This window comes from Elephas maximus, chromosome 21, assembly GCF_024166365.1.
Source record: "Elephas maximus indicus isolate mEleMax1 chromosome 21, mEleMax1 primary haplotype, whole genome shotgun sequence".
NCBI lineage: Eukaryota > Metazoa > Chordata > Mammalia > Proboscidea > Elephantidae > Elephas > Elephas maximus.
In genome coordinates, this window is record NC_064839.1 from 76,462,678 (window position 1) to 76,481,232 (window position 18,555).

Below are 18,555 nucleotides of genomic sequence, written 5' to 3' on the forward strand. Positions count from 1 at the left end.
GATATTTTACTCAGATGCTCAGAAATGCCTTGTTGCTATCATTGGGAATTTACTCAATGGCAATAGTTTTTTTGTTTTTTTTGATTTAGTATCTTCTTATTGAGGGTTTTACGATTGGGAAATAACATTTTGTTATTATTTATGTGAGTGTCAAATACCCTAACTGAAATTATAATAATAAAACTGCAAAGGGAAATCAATTTAATACTGAAGACGTAAATGGGGTTTCTTATTTTCCAGCCCGACTTAAAAAAAGGGGGGTGTGGGGTAGGTGAGAGGCATAGAGCTGGGCCTCTTTCTAGGAAGATGAAACCTAGGTCAACTCAAAAACTTCATAGGAGAGAAAAAGAAAAAGGGAATAAACCATGGCTTGTGCCTTTTAAAGCAACAGTCCCTCCTACCAGGTAACAGCAAAATCAATGTGTCTGATTATGTCAAATCAGGTTAGTTTTTCCCTTTGTCTGGGGATATTGGTAAGGATGGCTAGGAAAGGAGTGGAGAATGTATACACAACACATATCACATAACATTTTTCCAGGTGTAGTCAATACTTGTTTTTTAAATATAAAATTCATAATTGCCATGACTGCTGAATTGGACCTAGTTGTAGCTGCACCTACACTATACCTGCATCTGAATTCACCGGTTTCTCCCAAGCCTTGTCTTTTACTCCAGGAGATTTCTGCTTCTACTGCCACTGCCTACTTACCCACTTGCACAAAAGTTTGGGATACCAGCAATCGTATGGCAGGCAAGTGGAGGGTGACTGCAGCAAGGTACACCCCAGCACCTTCTCTACCAACTGCACGTGCTGGCTGGCTCTCAGGTCCCTTGGAACTAGGCCTCCAGGGCAGGCCCTGTGTAGCACAGCAATATCCAGAAATCCTACCCTGAGGACAGGTTACCTACATCTAAACTCAGATTTAATTATTTATATTCTAAGGCACTTGTGCAGATTAAATAAGCTAATTCGTGGAAAAGCAGAACAGTGTCTCGAGTGCAATAAGCACTGAATACATACTACACGTTAGAACTATCTTCTTAACAATGCTAATTAACAAATTTACTTCTTTAATTCTTTTTGTAAGAATTAAATAAGACCATCTATGAGTTAAATGATCTTCAACTAATCTAAATTTAATAAATACTAAACTGCTACATTGTTGTACTATGCAATTATTGTTATAATGATCTACAATAAAAGATAACATTTTGGAGTCAGATCGACTTGAATTTTCACTAACTGTGAGTACTTGAATGAATTATTTAACACTTTTAACTGTTTTCTTTCTTGAAAGATGGTATATCATCACCATCAAATCAAATATATATAAAATATATCATCAGTTCCCACATGACTGTTTCCTTCCCCAATGTGACACTAATTCTTCAACTTACTTCTCCCCAATAATAAGCTGCTAAAATACTGAACTATGCAAAAGATACTCATGAGTATAGATGAAAAAATGGATGATAGAGATAGAGACATAAGCACAGTGATTCTAAGCCTGATAGAGTTGGGCTTTTTAAAGACCACTTGGCCACTCCTGTCCACAGAAATTGTCTGTTTGGTCTTTTGCCTTCTGTACCTACTCTCTCTTGCTTCTCTTCTTTATCCAATGTGTCCTTCATGATCGTTGACCATATAAAGTACACCCAGTGGAGTATTTTACTTTTTGAAATGGTTTAAGTATTATATAATTTCACTATTTAAACTTCAAAATTCTAAGAAGGGATATTTTAATTGGCTGACTTTTTATCACTATTGTAAAAGCTTACTATGGTGCATGATATTCTCCAAAACAAATCTATCATACATTAATTGTTCCTCATCATTTTCATTTAAAGAACTTGAATGCATACATGGGAAGAGATGCCTGTGACTTTTCGTGTGTATGCACTTAGGTGAATAAATAGCTCAGTGGTTACCTAGACGTTAGATAGGATAACATGTGGCTAACTACGATGCTCATTCCCTTTACAAAATGCTACAATTTTTCATGACCCTTTTGCACAGCCACACTGCCACTACTTTGTGGACAGTTTTTCTTCTGTATTGTCTTTTCCTAACACTGTCTTTAATTGTATAAAGAGGAATCATTGTATTGGGGAGATTTTAATTCATCATGGATACTTATTTTATAAAGCGATGCTGATGTTTCAAAATATGCAAAATTATATATTTGTTCGAGAAGAATGACAAGGAAACATCTTTTCCATCACATTCAATACTCATAAAACACAATTCTTCACTTTGATTACACTCCGACTCTTCACTTACTGTCCAACATTTCACATGTACGACAGTAATAAAAAAATCTGCTACCCGACAAGCGGGGAGGAGGACGAGGGTGAGGCTTGTGAGAGGGCGCGAGGTCCTGTGGGCCCCGTATTACTGGGGTTCGCCTGGCCCTCGGCAAATGTGGGGCAGGCTGGCGACAAGCAGGAGGCGGGGGCAACGGGGCCGTGAGGAGGCAGCGGTTATCGGGAGTAGCAGGAGTTGGGGGGGGGGCTTGGAATTCTCTTCTTCCAAAGGGGACTTTCTGTCACCTTCACAGCCTATTCTGGGCTCAGATGGCCAGGCCTCACCTGCCCGCGGGACTGAAAGCCGCCGGCCGCCAAGGCCTTTCTCTGGGGTCAACAGAGGGAGAAGGTGAAGAAGCGAGGCGCAGAGGTCAGCACTGAGGCCTGGGGCACAGCCAGGTGACAGTGGGCCCTGCTGCTCCAGAGGTGGTGGCAACCCTACCCCGAACCCGGTGGGCTCTATGGTAATAGGGAAGGGGAGTCTGCCACGCTGGGCACATTCTGAGAGGGTATGCAGTGGGTGGGGGTGGGGGGCATGAAGATGGGCCATGTCTCCATGTCTCCAACAGTCACATAAAGCAGATTTTTGCATAAGGACCTGGCCTTTGGAAGGTAACTATGTCAGTAAGTGAGAAATGGGTGTGTGCCAGAACAAAATACTAAATAGAGCTATCACTATTTTTTTTTAATTGTGTTTTGGTGAAAGTTTACAGCTCAAATTAATTTTTCATACAAAAATGTATGCGCGTATTGGTATGTGACACTAGTTGCAATCCCTGTAATGTGACAGCATACTCCCCCTTTCCACCCTGGGTTTCCCGTGTCCATCCAACCTGCTCCTGTCCATTTCTGCCTTCTCATCCTGCCTCTGGACAGGAGCCACCCGCTTGGTCTTGTGTATCTGTTTGAAATAAGAAGCACACTCTTCAAGAGTATTATTTTATGTTTTATAGTCTAGCCTAATCTTTGTCTCAAGAGTGGGCTTCAGGAATGGTTTCAGTTCTGGGCTAACAGAGCATCCGGGGGCCACGGCTTCCAGGATTACTCCAGTCTCAGTCAGACCATTAAGTCTGGTCTTTTTACATGAGTTTGAGTTCTGCGTCACACTTTTCTCCTCTGCGGTCAGGGAATCTCTGCTGTGTTCCCTATCAGGACAGTCATTGGTGGTAGCCGGACACCGTCTATTTCTTCTGGCCTCAGGCTGATGGAGCCTCTGGTTTATATGGCCCTTTTGTCTCTTGGGTTAATATTTTCCTTGTGTGTTTTGTGTTCTTCATTCTCCTTTGCTCCGAGTGGGTTGGGACCAATTGACGCATGTTAGATGGCTGCTCACAAGCTTTTAAGACCCCAGACGCCACTCACCAAAGTGGGATGCAGTACATTTTCTTAATAAATTTTGTTACGCCAATTGACCTAGATGTCCCCCGAAACGATGGTCCCCAGACCTCAGCCCCTGCTGCTGTGTTCCTTGAAGTGTTTATCTATTCGTCCATTGATGGACACCTGGGTTACTTCCATCTTTTTACTGTTGTCAGCTGTGCTGCAGTGAACATAGGCACACATATGTTCCTGTGATGTTTCTTATTTCTCTAGGGTATATTCCAAGGAGTAGGGGAGATGCTGGAACACTTATACACTGCTGGTGGGAATGTAAAATGGTACAACCACTTTGGAAATCAATTTGGCTCTTTCTTTTTTAAAAAATTAAAATAACTGATTAGACTCAGGACACCTATTAAAATTATAGTTTGGGATAATAAATATTCATTATATCTCAAATTTGGTAGCTGTTTTATGAGATCTCCAATATAATTCACAGTAGAAAATCTAGTTCCACCTTATTGTTATTTTGGAATTAGTATGACCCAAATATATTTAATATATTTTGAATTTGGATTTTTGGGAAGTTCATATAGTTTAAAGAGGTGTGTGAGAGTGTATGTGAGCGTGTGCATATAATAGTACAGATATGTAGATAAATTACAGATAAAAATTGAGATTCAAAGAAAATAATGTAATTGACAAAATCATTTAATATGTGAGTTGTTCTTGAGTGCAGCATTTATTTAAAATAATTTCAGCATGCTTAAAATAATTGATAATTGACCATATAGTAAAGAGTTACATATTGCTTGTTTAAAACCAATTTATACTTCTCTTCTCAAAGGCAAAACCTTCTTAAATGAAACACATTTACTTCCCTGATTTTGTGGTAATTTTCCCCCTTGCCTGCATAGATTTTTGCCAACTTTTGCAGTCTGAAATTGATCAAATATGCAATCAATGCATTGATAATTGCTGGTGATTGGAATGTGAAGGAAGGAAACAAAGAAAGAAGATCAGTAGTTGGAAAATATAGCCTTGGTGATAGAAATGACGCCAGAAATCTCATGAAAGACTTTTGCAAGACAAATTATTTAGTGCAAATACCGTTTTTTAACAAGAATAAAAGGCAACTATACATGTGGAACTCACTTGGTGGAATTGAGAGGAATCGAATTGACTCTATCTGTGGAGAGAGATGATGGAAAAGCTCAATATCATCAGTCAGAACAAGGCCAGGGGCCAACTGTGGAACAGACCACCATTAATTGCTCACAGGCAATTTCAAGTTGAAGCTGAAGAAAATTAAAACAAGTCCACGAGTGCCAAAGTACAAACGTGATTATATCCCATCTGAATAGATTTTTTTTTTTGACCATCTCAAGAATAGATTTGATGCATTGAACGCTAATTGCCAAAGACCAGACAAGTTATGGGATGACAGCAAGGACATTATAGCTGAAGAAGGAAAAAGGTCATTAAAAAGATAAGAAAGAAAGAAAAGACCAAAATGGATATTAGAAGAGACTCTTAAACTTGCATTTGAACATAGAATAGCTAAAGTAAATGGATGAACTGATGAAGTAAAAGAACTGAACAGAACATTTGCAAGGATGGCTCAAGAAGACAAAGTAAAGTATTATAATGAAATGTGCAAAGACCTGGAGTTAGAAAACAAAAGGGAAGAACAAGCTTAGCATTTCTCAAGCTGAAAGAACTGAAGACAAAATTCAAGCCTTGAGTTGCAACACTGAAGGAGTCAAAAAGATGGAAGGAATACACAGAGTCACTGTACCAAAAAGAATTGTTCGATGTTCAACCATTTCAGGAGGTAGAATATGATCAAGAACCAATGACACTGAAGGAAGAAGTCCAAGCTGGACTGAAGGCAATGACAACAAACAAGGCTCCAGGAATTAAAGGAATACTAACTGAGATGTACCAGCAAATGAATCCAATGCTGGACACACTCACTCGTCTGTGTTAAGAAATTTGGAAGGTAGCTATCTGGCCAACCAACGGGAAGATATCTATATTTGGGCCCATTCCAAAGAAAGGTGGTTGAACAGAATGCAGAAATTATGCAACAATATCAAAAATATCACAGGCAAATAAATTTTTTGTGAAGATAATTCAAAAAATGTTGCAGGGAATTGCCCAAAACTCAAACTGGATTGAGAAGAGGATTTGGATGAGGATATCATTGCAAATGTCAAGCTGGATCTTCACGGAAAGCAGAGTATACCAGGAAGATGTTTACCTATGTTTTATTGACTCTGCAAAGGCATTCAACTTCGTGGATCATAACAAACTATGGATAATGTTGTGAAGAAGAATTCCAGGACAATTAATTGTGCTCATATGGAACCTCTACATAGACCAAAAGGCAGTCGTTCTAACAGAACAAGGGGATACTGAGTGGTTTAGCATCAGGTAAGGTGTGTGTCAGGATTATATCCTTTCAGCATACTTATTCAAACTGTGTGCTGAGCAAATCTTCTGAGAAGCTGGATTATATAAAGAAGAACATGGCATCAGGACTGGAGGAAGACTAACAACCTGGGATACGCAGATAACACAACCTTGCTTGCTGAAGGTGAAGAGGACTTGAAGCACCTACTGATGATGATCAAAACCTACAGCCTTCAGTATAGATTATGCCTCAACATACAGAAAACACAAATCCTCACCAATGGACCAATAACTAACATTATGATAAATGGAGAAAATACCGAAGTTGTCGAGGAATTCATTTTACTTGGAACCAGAATCAATGCCTGTGGATGCAGCAGTCAAGAAATCAAAAGATGGATTGCATTTGGCAAATCTGCTTGTAAAAGCCTTCTTTAAAGTGTTAAGGAGCACAGATTTCACTTTGAGGACTAAGATGTGCCTGACCCAAGCCATGGTATTTTCAGTCATCTTATATGCACGCGAAAGCTGGACAATGAATAAGGAAGATCAAAGAATAATTGATGGTGCTGGTGAAGAATATTTAATATACACCACAGACTGCCAGAAGAACTAACAATTCTGTCTTGGAAGAAATACAGCCAGAGTGCTCCTTGGAAGCAATGATGATGAGACTTTGTCTCAGGTATTTTGGACATATGATCAGGAGGGACCGGTCCCTAGAAAAGGGCATCATGCTTGGTAACGTAGAGGGTAAGTGAAAAAGAGAAAGACCCTCAATGAGACGGATTGACACAGTGGCTGCAACAGTGGCTCAAACATACAGTGATTCTGAGGATGGCACAGGACAGGACAGTGTTTTGTTCTGTTGTACGTATAATAGCTACGAGTCAGAACCATCTCGAAGGCACCTAAGAATAGCAACATAGGAAAAAAATGACAGTTTTCTTTAAAAATATTTTTAGACGCATTGGAAGTTACAAATTTACATGGTGGAATATAATTTAAGTCAGCAAAAGCAAGGTTTTAAGTGGGTGAAAATTTTAACTTGTTAATTGGTGTACTTAACTATATATATATTTTTCTTTTTTAAACCAAGTTGCTGAGGGCAATGTACCCTTCTTTTTCATTTTTATGTTCTTCTCAACTGCATTTCAGTTTCTAAAGTTCCAAGCCCCTCAAAGTTCTTTTAGGGGTTAAAACAGGGGGCAAGGAAAGAAGCCAATATCCACCCTTGAAGAAAATGTGAATCTGTTTCACGGTGAACTTCAGCTTCCAAACGAACTCCGAATCAATGTTCTCCAGTCTGAACATAGTCTTCTGTGACCTGGGATAGTGTGCGCAGATACTGCCAGCTCAAGGCAGCCAAGAGTATGACAAAAACAAGTGACAGGTAAATTGGACAGTAGTGGCTTCGGGAGATCAGCTGACAAGTGGGAAGATTCTGTGTCCTGATGGTGGAGATGAACTGCCTTGTTTTGTTAGAAGATGGGTCTGATTCGGGGATTCTATGATAAATTTCCTCCATATACTGCTATATTATAGCTTGGATAGCTGGCATATTGGTGGCATGCACCATCAGTGTTACTGCTTGCCCTTTTGGGATCTTCATGACGCCATTGAATACCTGTTGATCATTAGAAGAGGCAGCCAAAGGAACTATGGCTATTACATGTGAAACAGCACAGGAGTTAGACACACTTTGGTTTCTAAGTCTTGAGAGGTAGATGATGACATCTGGGATGTGGTGTAATGCATTGGCTGTAAGTTCATTCAGGCACTGGACGGCCAAGTCAGTATTTTGTGGTTTAGTGAAATCACCCAGCTTCTTAACATACCTGCTCCAAACCTCTTGAGGCCCAAACCCTCTTCCTTCTTGCTTTTCTTCCAGGTAATTACGACTGATGTTTATTTTCTGCAGAAACAGGCCCATAGAGTTGGCAAGCTCTGTATCTTCACCAGGCACAGAGTCTTCTAACTCAGAAGCCAAGAACAGCAACACAGTGACAGTACCTGTCCCTTCCCCATTCACAGGTCATGTGCTTATCCAAAAACCATGAATTGGTATATTCTAATTTTTAATGTGGTAGGTAGAAACTATCTAGTCATCAAATTATCACAATGGTGCTTAGGAGGCTGTGGAATCTGTTCCTCCCCATTTGTAGTCAGGATGAAGTAAGTTTACAAAGCACAGCTTAAGGAAAGTGTTGCCCTTCTGGTGTGGTGGTTAAGAGCTACGGCTGCTAACCAAAAGGTCGGCAGTTCAAATCTACCAGGTGCTCCTTGGAAACTCTATGGGGCAGGTCTACCCAGTTCTACAGGGTCACTATGAGTCAGATTGACTTGACAGCAACAAGTGTTTGTTTGTTTTTGGTTTGTATAGTTCAATTTTTTAGAAAATAAATAATTTGCCCAAACTTTGAAAAGTAAACATTATAAACTGGGAGCATTTTTAGAAAATATATCTCTGAAGAAGTGTTATAATTTTGAAAGATACAAGGAACAGAGTATTCCTTTTGGAGGAAAGATATGTAAGGTCTCAGCTGCATTTGTGTATTTGTCAAGCAAGAAGAACAAAAATAAAATGATAAAAAATTGAATAACATCATCAGATTATAACACTCCAAACACTTAACAAAATGGAAAGAACAGTAAAACAGTAAAATAATGTAACAGTCTTTGTGTGTGTGTGTGGAGGGGGCTTTCCCTTACCATAAATCAAATTCTCACAGAACTCAAGATACTTCCCAGATATAAATTATTCCTTCATTTCTTGATACAGCATTCACTCATGAACCATTAAAAAAAATGTTTTAATGTAAATATCATTAAACTAGGATCTAAAAATGTTAGACTGTCTTTAATGCATCTTGTTTTTTCTAAATAATGAAAAAAGGATATTCTGTAGCTATAATAAATGATTATACCAATTTAGAATTATTCAGGCCATTTATTGTGCATTAATCAAGTTAAAATCTCATCATATCACCTTTTTTAATGTATGTCCTAGGCATTTTTTCTTTCTTCCTTTTTTTATTAGGGAAGTTATTTTTTAATTTTTAATTTATTAAATCATTTTCCTAGCAGTGTCTCAGATATATGAACTAGTATGATTCTCAATGGGGGGCTAAATCAAAGAGGTTATTGCTTAGAAGATTGTTATGACCACTCAAGGCAGTTTGAGTTTCAAGTACATTTTTTCAGGTCATTGGTTCCTACTTAAAGCAATCTCTCTGAAGTTCAATTCTGGGCAGGAAAAAGAGAAAGAGTACCCCTTTTCCCATTTGTAATCAGACCTTAACTGATCTCAGTAGACTTCCTTATTGCAGAGGTTACCTCAGGTAGGTCATCTGTGGAGTCTTGCTACTATAATAAGCACTTTAGGAGCTACACAGGGGCAGTAGAAACCCCCTTCCCTATGCATAATGAAGAGAATTACCCTAGCTTGTCTCCAAAATTATATCTTTGGCTTTAAGTACAAAGCTACAAAAGACGGCTATGAATTTTAAGAATTAAATAACAATGGTTTTGTGACTAAAAAGAAAGCACAGTATTTAGTAATTAAATACTGTTCACATCTATTTATATTTATAAGAATACATTGAATGAAGATTTGTGTGGTATCTGCTTTGGGGTATGAGTGCTTTATATTATTCAGTAGAATAGATTTACCTGAACCTGCATTTTTTTTTTAAGTTATTTAAGTAGGAGAGAAATTGATAAGATCAAAGGCATAAGAATTATTTTGATTAATGGGTCTTTATATATTTCTATTTTACCCACCAAATACTTATATCATAATAGTTATATTCCATCAAATAATTAGGTGAAATATGATTTACTTATACTAACTAGACAATTAACTAATAATTATTATTATTACTATTAAACCAAAAAAAAAAAAAAAAAAAGGAAACCCCAAACCCATTGCTGTTAGTTGATTCGGACTCATAGTGACTCTGTAGAACTTCCTGTAGGGTATCAAGGCTGTAAATCTTTAGAGAAGCAGACTGCCACATCTTTATTCTGTGGGCGGCCGGTGGTTTTGAACTGCCAGCCTTTCAGTTAGCAGCTGAATGATTAACCACCACGCCACCAGGGCTCTGATTATTGTTATTAATCAGTGTCTAATCTTTTTAGCAATAATAGGAGCCCTGGTGGTGCCACGGTTAAGCATTCAGTTGCTTACCGAAAGGTTGGTGGTTGAAATCCACCAGCTGCTTTGTGGAAACTTGATGGGGGCAGTTCTACCCTGTCCTATAGAGCTCGGCCGCTAACAAAAATGTCAGCAGTTCAAATCCACCAGCTGCTCCTTGGAGACCCTACGGGGCAGTTCTACTTGTTCTATAGGGTGCTAAGAGTTGGAACCAACTCCAGAGACCTAACAACAACAGTCTTTTTAGCAGTTATCAAATACATGGAAAAAACCCTACCCTTACATACTTTTCATTCTAATGTAATTATTGCATTGGGTTACTAGGGCTGCAGTAACAGAATACCAGAAAATGGGTACAACAGAACTTTATTGTCTCACAGTTTGGAAGACTGGGAATCCTAGATTAGCGTGTTGACCATATTGATTCCATTTAGGCTTTGAGGGAGAATCTGTTCTAAGCTTCTTTCTTAGCTTCTGGTGGCTCCAGACTTTCCTTGGCTTGCAGCTGCAGCATCATATGGTGTCCCTCCTCTCTCTCCCTGTTTCTATGTATCTTGTCTTCTTTTATAAGGATACTAGTCATGTAGGATTAGAACCCATCCGACTCCAATATGAACTCTTCTTAACCTAACTGATAACATCTTCAAGGAGCCTGTTTCCAAGCAAGGTCAGGTTAAGATACTGAGGATAAGGACTTCAGCATATCTTTTTGGGAAACACAATTGAACCCATAACAGTTATATACCACATTATTTCTAAGGTATAGAAAAAAAAATAAATAAATAAGTAGTTGATATTTCAAGTTTTCATTAAATTTATTTTTTATCATTATATTTATTTGTAAGTTGTTCTACTTATACTCTGCTTGCTTTTAGAAGAACAAAATAGGTTCCAGTTCAAAATAATATTTCTTGTATTTTAGTGTCTTCTGTAATAATTAAGTGTAAGTACTTCAGATCATTAATTTTTCACACAGTTCATGAAGCCCTACTAATCACAGAGTCAAAATTTTGTTATGTAATCATATAAGCGTATTTTATTTTTATTTCACCACTGGTCATATACTAAATTGTCTTAAAAATGGTGTTTAATCAATAGGAAAAAAAATAACTACTACAGTTATGTAATGATTTCCATAACTCCTAAATATTTATATTTTACATATTATAGTCACACCTGAGATTAAATTTTATGTAAAATAAAAACTATGTCCCAATTATAATTGGCACTACTAGGTCTACAATACTGTCAAATATATATATGGAAGAAATTCTGAATAACTGTAACTACTACAGATGTCAGGCACAATTGTGCTTGTGTCTGAATATATTTACACTTGCACACATATACTTGCAAGTTATAGAGAAAAATACATTTTTTATTAAAAAATTGAACCGTTAAGCTGGCAGTATTGCACCTTTTGAAACTGTATAAAGTTTATGGGCTATTGATGTACTAAAATATCAGTCTTGATCATTTCAATTAAGACAAACTCCTACTCTAACTACCTTAAGCAAAAAAAAAAAAAAAAGATATATGTATATATATATATATATCTCCATACGTATAGATTCACATTAAATAATCCCTTCAGTAGCAGAAACCTTGGTGGCATAGTGGTTAAGTGCTACGGCTGCTAACCAAAGGGTCAGCAGTTCAAATCTGCCAGGCGCTCCTTGGAAACTCTATGGGGCAGCTCTACTCTGTCCTATAGGGTCGTCATGAGTTGGAATCGACTCAACGGCAGTGGGTTTTCAGTAGTGTTAACATCAGCCATGATTGGCTCTAGGAGATCAAAAATGCCTTCTCTCTCACCCTTATTTGACTCTTTTTTTCTCTCATAGACATAGTTCTGTAGCGTATCAGTCTCATGGAGATCTATATGATGGCCCCCAGTAGCTCCAAGATTTCATCATCTCATCTTAATAACCTCTACAAAATGAGTTTTCAACTTTTGAGCACAAGGCTGACTTTCATTAAACCCATTCTTGAACCAATCACTCTGACCATGTTTGAATGACTATCTCTGGAATACACGCCTACCCCTGGAGCTGAAAATAGGGCCAATTACACCAAACGTACATGAAATAAGAGAAGGCAAGTGTGTTTCCCAAAAGAAACTGGAGAGCAATTGCAAAAACACAGAAGTGTAGCTGTTCAGTAAACACTGCAGTCTAGCCCTTAGCTGCTCAACATGTACACATACACTTTTCATCCTGTACTTCAATATAAAAAATACCAATGATTAACATAATCTATCCCCAAAACAGCAGAAGAAATCATGTACACAGTTCAAAGCTGTATTCAGTTATTGCAGCCTGGCCCAAGACAAGAATCTCTAAAAGATGTTAATTCATTTATGTCAGATTGAGAGGAAGCTACTCAGACACAAAAACCCATGGCTAAATAATAAATTTATCCACTACTCAACTGGATTTGCTTCAGGATAACTGCACTAATAAATTACATTAGAAAAAAGGACTAAGTAGAAATAAGATAGAGCAACCATTTGTCTGTAGCATCAACAACATCTTTTGAGTAAAGAAGAGCAAAGACTTTGAGCCCTGCAAGTGGAGTGATTTGCTACCACAGCCAATATAGTTTGTCCAGGCTTTTTTATTATCTTAAAGGATTTTCCTTGTTCATTGTTCTTTGTGTCTTGACCTAATAAACATCACTAAATGTTCTCCTGCTGGAGAGTGTACTGCTTTAATAGCTAATTTAATTGTAGTGTGGGTTTGGAGGCTTGAAAAATTGTATTTGTGGTTGAGAAATTAAAAGTATTTTCTTGGCTTAGGGTTTTTTTTTTTTCCCCAGAAATAAATCTTTTTTAAAAACCTTGTTTTTATTTATTATTTTTTTAATAGCAGTTAAGCAATTCCATGGGTGAGTTACCAATGCCAGAGACACTATTACCTAGTAGAGGGAATGGAGTAGTTGTGACATTTAGCAACATATCTGTCATCTGATCATTCATTCCCCTAGCTCTCAGTTCAACGGCTTCCACCTTGGAATCTGACTCAGGGTCACCTTTCGATGAGCTTGAGAGGTGAAGGCATGTTTAACCTGTCGCTCATTTTAGGATACATACAAATTTGTGTTCTTTAATAGCAGAAAGATTTCCAAGATCCCATTCCTTCCCCACTTTTCCCTTCAATAGCTTCTCCAGAAATTCCAAGGTCAGATCTCACAATTACGTGCTCATTATTTTCTTTATAGAAATTAAAAAAAAAAAATTGCTGTCCAATCTATTTGAACTCATAGTGACCTCTATAGACAGAGTAAAACTGCCCCATAGGGTTTCCAAGACTGTAATTTTTATGGAAGCAGACTGCCACATCTCTCTCCTGTGGAGTGGCTGGTGGGTTCAAGCTACTGACCTTAAAGCTGAGCACTTTAACCACTTCACCACCAGGGCTCCTCCTTTATAGGAATAGAATATTTTAATTAGATCCTGGACCCACGCCTCTGGAAAGAAGGAAATTAATAAACCTCACCCAAACCATAATGGTCTGTGATTAAGGGAGGTGCATTGGGTCTGGTTGATGAGTACACAGCATTACATGTCTACATTCTTCTAAATGCATTCCCATTCTACAGAGGTCATGTAAATGTCATGTGATATCCAGTGATGTTCATGTAATGGCATGTGAATGACATGTGAGGGCCATGTCATGTGATGCCATGTAAACATCATGTGAATGTTGTGTGATTGCCATGCCACAGACATGCAAATGTCACATGATTGTCATGTGATGTCAAGTGGCCATCAGGAAGACATCACATGGTTGTCACATACTAACGCCAACAACAGGTGATATCACATGAGCAACACATGATTGTCATGTGAACATCATGCAAATGATGTAAGAACATGCAATAGTCTGTGATGTCACGTGAATGTCATGAGACTAACTTGTTGTCATGTGGCCATTACCTGAATGACATACAAATGACATGCAAACATTGTGTGAATGATGTCATGGCCATATGACTATATAATTGTGTAGTACCATGTGAATGACATGAGATCAAATGAATGTCATGTGTCATGTGAATGACTTGTGAATGTCATTTGAAAAACAAATCCTTGCAATTTGTTCTAGAAAATAAAATTATGTAGTCTTTCTGTCATCAGAGCAGCAATGCCTAAAAACAATTGCAAAAAATCAGCAATTGTAGAACTGCTCCATAGGATCTCTGAAGAGCAGCTGGTGGATTCAACCTGCCAAACTTTTGGTTAGCAACCAAGCTCTTAACCACTGTGCCACGAGGGCTCCAATTGCATCTTTACCAAGTACTAATTTTTTAAAAGGCGAATTACTAATACTCAGTAGTAAGAAAGATTACATGAGGTATGACAATCCATGAAGCTTTTATGTGGACTTTCTTACTTATTAGACACCTGTATATTCTTTAAGGGTAATCACATTTTCATCTAATTAACATCCCAGAACAAAAAGAAAAAAAGGGAGGGGGGAACCAAAGTTTCAAATCATCAAACAAGTAGCAGAGATTTTTGACAACACATAAGTAATGGAAGCATCAGTAAATTTTCTTCAGGTTTAATTTTATTCCCAAGGAAAATCATGAAATAACTTACTACAGAAGCATTAAACCAAAAAAAAAAAAAAAAAAACCCACTGCCGATGTGCAGAGAGATAAGTCATAAAATCTTTTGCGAATTTGTGTTGGAAAAAACAAAATAAAAAATTCACAGTTAAAAAAGACATCTTAAGATTTTGTTAAAAAGAAAAAAGAACAGAATAAATTAGGATACTTCTTATCAGATAATTAAAGGCTGATAAGTTTTCTGAGCCAGCAAATCGAAACCCTAAATTCTATACTTTAAAAGCCCTTTTACTAAATTTCTTAAGGTGAATCATATGTTGCCAATTACACGCTCCTGAGGGATGCCTGAACGGAGGAAGCCAGGCAGAGGCGATTTCCCTGCTGCTTTTTTCTTTTTTGCTAGGAATAAAGAGCAGCAATACGTAAATGGCAAGAGTGGTTTTAGTAGCTGGACTCTGTTTCAATATCTGCTCATTAGTTGTCAGAAAGCAGCTGGAGTACTAGGGGCTATGGAGTTTTTCTGGTCCCTGAGGTCCTTCTAAAACTAGTCAAAACACTTTTCTCCTGACTTCAGTATGTCTGAACTTTCAAAAAAAGCTTTGTTTACTTTTTAATAAATTTTATTTTCATAAATATTTTGAGATCAAAAAAAAATTTGCACAGAGGCTATAGAGAGAGAAACATTTATTTTATGGCACAAATTTTTCCAGCTTTGACCTTTGGGGACTCTTTCCTTTGGCTCCGTTGACGTTTCTGCATCAATGTGGGTTTTAGTTTGTATTTCGTTATTTTTGATTTTGAGCACTTCCTCACATAATGACACTATAGATGTCCCAGGATCATTTGTATATAAGTTCTTCCTCAGTCATAGAACAAACTTTGTCTCCAGGGAGAACTGATTTCTTTTATAGTACAATATTAGAAATCAGTGTCTGGGTACTGGGCGTGCTCATTGTTGTTAGTGGGTGTCATTGCTTCTAGACCCTCTCAGTTGACAAAGCAAAGTAATAGAGGTATGTATGCTAACTTTTGTATGTACATATACATGTATCCATCTGTACTAAACTAAACATGAGTTAATGCGTATGTCTTCAACTCTAATTTCTTACTGGATTGATCATTCTCTTCTTGCTTGTGTGTAAACCCGCACTCCAACAAAGAGAAACCTGACTCCCACCATCCACTATCCGTCTACATAATTGTTCAATTCGAGTACACATGTATAGCACTATCGGAATTGTTAGCTTGTACCCCACGGGATGCAATTTTACCAACTAGAGTACAGACTTTAGGAACAGTTGGTTTGCCTTTATCTTGCAAACTCCACTCGTTCCCAAAACTACTTAGGTCAGCATCTTTTCCCCTTCGGTGAAGTTCTTTTATACATTTAAAATATATATATGTATATTTGTCACATTCTGTATTCCATCCTGGGATCTCCCAATCTCCTAAATGATTTCTTTTTTTTTTTTAATATGCCTAAATTAACGTTTACTCCTCATTATATAAAGTTCTGTGTGTTTTGACAAATAAGTAGGGTCATGTATCCACAATTACAGTGTCATACAGAAAAGTTTCATTGCTCTAAACCTAAACCTAAAAACCTACAAACCTCCTGAATTCTTGGTAATAACAATTACTTCTAGAGTTTTGTCTTTTTCAGAATATCTTATTGGAATCATACGTTAGATATCCTTTTGATAGTCTGACTTCTTTCACTTAGCATAATGTGTTTGAGATTCGCCTGTGTTTTTTGTGGCTTGAAAGCTCATTTCTTTTTGTTGCTGAATCATATTTCACTGTGTGGATATACCACAGGCTGTTCATTTACTCACCTGTTAAAAGACACCTTGGCTGGATCCAGTTTTGGGCTATTAAGAATGAAGCTTCTATAATCCTTTGTGTGCCAAAATTTTCAAATCTCTTGGAGAAATTAACAGCAACATGATTGCTGGATAGAATGATAAGGCTATGTTTAGGTTTTTAAGAAAGTGGCAAGTCTGCCAAAGTGGCGGCACTGTTTCGAATTACCACCAGCAACGAGTGAGAGTGTCTGCTGCCCCACATCCTTGCCAGCAATTGCTATTATTTTTGAATTTTAGCTTTCTAATAGGTGTGAGTGGTATCTCATTATTGTTTTAATTTTCAGTTCCCTAATGAAAAACGATGTTGAATGTCTTTTTACGTGCATATTTGCCATCTGTATATTTTCTTTAGTGAGATACCTGGTTAGTATTTTGCCCATATTTTATTTGGGTTATATGTTTTCTCATTGTTGAATTTAAAAATTTATTTTTTGTATATTTTGAAAAAAGTCCTTCATCTTATATGTATTTCATAGATATGTTCCCCTACTTTGTGTCTTCCTAGAGAAGAAGTTTTTCATTTTAATGAATTTCCACTTACAAATTTTTTTAGTTTGTGGATCATGTGTTTAGTGTTGTATCTAAACCTCATCACCAAAGCCAAGGTCACCTAGATTTTTCTCCTGTTTTCTTCTATAGGTTTTATCATTTTGTGTTTTACATTTTGAACTAATTGTTGACCCATTTTTGTTAAAGACGTAAGGTCTATGCCTTGGTTGTTTTTTTTTTTTCTTTGCATATGGGTGTCTAATTGTCTCAGCAATGCTTGTTGAAGAGACTATTCTATGTTGAATTGCCTTAACTCCTTGGTCAGAGATCAGTTGTCTATATTTGCATGTGCCTGTTTTGAGCTTGGAAACACTGGCGGCATAGTGGTTAAGAGCTACGGCTGTTAACCAAAAGGCTGGCACTTCAAATCCACCAGGCGCTCCTTGGAAACCATATGCGGCGGTTCTACTCTGCCCGATAGGGTCGCTGTAAGTGGGAATCAATTCAACGGCAATGGGTTTTTTTGGTAATTTTGAGCTAATATGTTCTATTGATCTATGTGTCTATTATTTCAATACCATGTTGTCTTGATGACTGTAGCTTAATAGTGTGTCTTGAAATTAGATATCGTAAGTCTCCCAAATTTATTCTTCCTCTTCAATATCCTATTGGATATTCTAGGTTTTTTTTGTTGTTTTGTTTTGTTTTTTGCTTCCCGTATAAAATACAGAGGGTCATTGAAAAAGAAAAAGACCCTTGATGAGATGGATTGACAACACAGACTGCAACAGTGTCCTCAAGCATAGTGATTGTGAGGATGGTGCAGGACTGGGCAGTGTTTCGTTCTGTTGCACGTAGGGTTGCTATAAGTCGGAGCCTACTCGGCAACACCTAACAACAGCAACAACATAAAATATAGAATCTGTTTACTGGTGTCCATGAAACAGTTTTCTGGCATTTTGATTGGGATTGTGCCCAATCTATAGATCAAGTGAGGAAGAATCTTAGCATTATGGAGTGTGTTAGATTCCTATGGCTACTGTAACAAATTATCACAAATTTTATAGCTTAATTTAACACAAAAGAGATATACTATTTTACAGTTCAGGAGGCCAGATGTCTGAAATAAGTCTTACAGTGATAAATCTAGGTACGGCCATGTCTCTTCCAGGGGATCTAAGAGGGACATTTTTCTTGACTTTTTCCAGTCTCTAGAGCTCTATTTTATTTATTAATTTACTATTATTATTATTTGCATTCCTTGGTATAAGGCCACATCCCTTGTCTTAAAAGGCAGCAGATTAGCATTTATCTCTGTGACTCTGCTTCCCTCTTCTTCCCTCACATGACTTTCTTCTCTTCTTTCTATAATGAAATGTACCTCTAACTCCCTTTTAAAGATAACTGTGATTTCATTTAGGGCCCATACAGGTA

The 18,555-nt window shown here is 37.4% G+C and overlaps 1 pseudogene; it reads right to left on the minus strand.

Moving 5' to 3' along the window:
* Nucleotides 1–7,330: 7,330 nt before the first annotated feature.
* On the minus strand, nt 7,331–18,281 carry LOC126064655 (squalene synthase-like; annotated as a pseudogene).
* Nucleotides 18,282–18,555: the final 274 nt, after the last annotated feature.